The sequence below is a fragment of the Osmia bicornis genome, chromosome 5 (genome assembly GCF_907164935.1).
Source record: "Osmia bicornis bicornis chromosome 5, iOsmBic2.1, whole genome shotgun sequence".
Lineage (NCBI taxonomy): Eukaryota > Metazoa > Arthropoda > Insecta > Hymenoptera > Megachilidae > Osmia > Osmia bicornis.
The window spans coordinates 10,972,543-10,975,980 of record NC_060220.1 but is presented as its reverse complement, the minus strand read 5'-3'; the positions used below and the strand labels follow the sequence as shown (position 1 = coordinate 10,975,980).

General features: G+C 37.7%; 1 pseudogene; it reads left to right on the top strand.

Annotated features, from left to right (window-relative positions):
- Nucleotides 1-683: 683 nt before the first annotated feature.
- On the top strand, nucleotides 684-2,601 carry LOC114882177 (annotated as a pseudogene).
- The last annotated feature ends 837 nt before the right edge of the window (nucleotides 2,602-3,438 follow it).

Genomic DNA, 3,438 nt, shown 5'->3' with positions numbered 1-3,438 from the left:
ATTCGTCTGGGATCACGAAGGAGTTTACATCCGCTGCTACCTGTTGGACTTTAATTGTGACCGGCGCGATCTGATTTATTAGTACCGGTCGTCCGGCGTATCCCCGAAATACAGTGCTTTCTACCGTCTCGGTTTCGATTGCTAATCGTTTAACACTATTTCTACCAGGACCGGTCAAATGACCGTTTTTAAATTTTCAATTGGAATTTCCTACATTCAACGTAAGTGAATCGCTTTTAAACTTTACGACTTTTCCTCATATATATGTATGATACATTTTTCATTATTCACTTATTTTTTTATTGTTTATTTTCTGAGAAAAATTTGTAGTCTGTCTTACCTACCACGACCGGTCATTTGACCGGTAGTACGATTTATACATTTTTGTAATAGTTTCTCTCTAAGACTCAATGCCAAAACTATAAAGTCGTTACAAACGAAAGGTAATGTAGTTGTGGCACGATTTTATCCGAGAAGTGCCTTCCAGAAAATGGTTTACGGCACTTCCAAGTGTTTACAGTTCTCGCTCGACTATCGGGTTAGCGGTGTTTATTTGCTTGATTGATATCCGATACGGTCTAGATCCTCGAATGTTTTTACGCCGTCTTATCTACTATGTATAGACGTCTTCTCACGAATTCAAATCAGTATAGTCTTGCGACACGAACAGAGTGCATCGAAACGTGAAAGTCACAAAGAGCATACTTGGCAGTCTTTTATTATTACTTTGTAATATTTTATATCGTATTACGTGTTATAAGTGCAATTTTCAAAATAGTGAACAAGACTAACAATACGTCGCAGTAAGTTTCACATTTTATCTTTTATTCATTTTTTTTTATCTATTTTGATTTACATTTTCATATTTTAGTTTTTATTTTCTCCGTTGAATATTTACCCCAAAATGTCAAGACGTTTGAGGAGTGCGAATGTATTATTAGAGAGAATAAATGATATCGATGCAGAATGTTCTGAAGATGATCAGGAAATTCTGGATATGGAAAATGACAATACGGAAAATTATGATCCATTTGAAACCGACTCGAACACCGATGAGAACGAAGAGAATATTTCGAACGTACGTAGACGATGAAAGAGAAGGAGATTTTTAGTTAGTTCCGATAGTGAGAATGAGGAAGAGGCAAGCGAAATTGCGATGGACGGAACTGTTTGGCAGGAAGTAAAAATAGGGTCTAATCCTGGAAGAGCACCTGGTCATAATATTTTTAGGGAAACATCAGGCCCGACTGGATACAGTAAACGTAATATTATGAAAGGCGAAGTTAGGACGGCATTTTCTGTGATAATTGATCAGAATATAATCGAACTTATAAGAAAGTGCACAGAGGCAGAGGCATTTAGAGTGTTGGGATATAAATGGGAACTGTTTACTGCAAAGTTATATGCATTTTTTGCAATTCTGTATGCACATATGAGGCTAAGAATATAGATATAGCACTTCTATGGAATAAAAAGTGGGGCCCGCCTTTTTTCTCAAGTACTATGAGTAGACATGACTTTACGGAGATTATGAGATTTATTCGATTTGACGACAGAAATCAACGAAGCCAACGGTTACAAACCGATAAATTCGCTATGATTTCCGAAGTTTGGTACAAGTTTATTGACAACAGTCAAAATTGTTATAAACCAGGACCATATATTACTATTGACGAACAATTGTTTCCAACGAAAGCAAGGTGTAGATTCACTCAATACATGCCCAATAAACCGGACAAATTTGGTATAAAATTTTGGTTAGCATCCGATGTACGTAGCAAATATATCATAAACGGCTTTCCATATTTGGGAAAAGATGAAAGTAGAGAACCCTCAGTTCCTCTTGGAGAGTTTGTCACTATGAAATTAGCAGAACCGTATGTAGGATGTGGAAGAAATATAACCACGGACAACTTTTTTACAAGCCTACCTTTAGCAACAAAACTTTTAGTAAAAAAAACTACGTTTGTTGGGACAATTAGAGCAAATAGAAAAGAGCTACCAAGACTGGCAAAACTGAAAAACGACGACATGGCACGTTTCTCAACCAAACTTTATCGCTCAAATAATTGTATGTTGACAATTTACAAAGCCAAACCAAGAAAGAAAGTTCTAATTCTCAGTTCAATGCACAACTCCGTACAAGTTGAAGAAAATGACACCCGAACACCGGAGACAATTCAATTGTATAATAGCACCAAATTTGGCGTAGACGTGACCGACCAAATGGCCAGAAATTATTCGGTAAAATCTAAATCTCGAAGATGGCCTTTGCAAGTATTTTTTAATATCTTGGATTTAGCCGGGATAAATGCATGGGTGTTATATAAAGAAACTACGGGAGGAGAAATTACAAGACAGGAATTTCTATTCCAATTGGCAGAAGAACTTATCATCGAATACCAACAAGAGCTCGGCAAAGAAAATCAACCAATACCCATCGCAAATACAAGTACAGGTTCCCGTGCACGGAAAACATGTCAGATAAGGTATTGTAAAGATAATAAGACGAACAAAATATGTCTAAAATGTAAAAAGTACGTATGCGGAAAATGTACAGTTGAGAAGCCCATTTGTAAAAAATGCGACGAAAAAGAATAAAATGTAGATTATGTACTCTTGAATAAAAGAAAATATATTTTTATACTGGTAAGCTGGCTATTGGTCTGCATTCAATATTGAAAAATATAAGTTGTGAAAGACCGGTCATATGACCGGCCGCGGTAGGAATAGGTATACATGAAGTGTCGGTAGAAATAGTGTTAATAATAGAGGAATGGATCACTGTACAGGTACTTCCAGTGTCCACCAAAGTCTCTATTTTATGACCATTGACGCGAACATTGATCTGAAACATGTTAACGATATTTCGCATACTTTTTACTATACACACCTCTTTCTGTGGGCAGTGCTCCCGTTTATGTCCAAGCCGCTTGCACAGTCTGCATTCTATTTTTGGCTTCCTGCACTCTTTCGCCATGTGGCCCGCTCCTCCGCAGTTGAAGCACGCGATCGGTGCCTTTGCTTGTACCGCTGTCTTCGACCCAGATGGTCGCTCCGTTTTCTGCCGTTTTTCCTCCTTGCCCGGCATTTTCCCCATCGTCGACATGAATGCGTACAAGTCGTTGGGATTGCTGTGTTTAGCCGACCTGATAGTCCTGGCGATGGCCTCGTCAGGAATTCCACAAATAATCATATCTACGATTTGCTCATCAGACAAACTAATGTCCAGTCGTCTGATGAGGTCCAGTTTTTTAAACTTTTAATAAGTGATTCTTATAAATTTTTATCTGGTCCTTTTTCCGCGTAATAATTCTGTGGACTCTACCGAGCAAAATGATCTAAATTGTTATTACATTATAGACATGTAAATATATTTACATAATAATGGAAGGGGAAGAGGCGCATAAATCCCACGAACGTCTGCTGATATGTGTA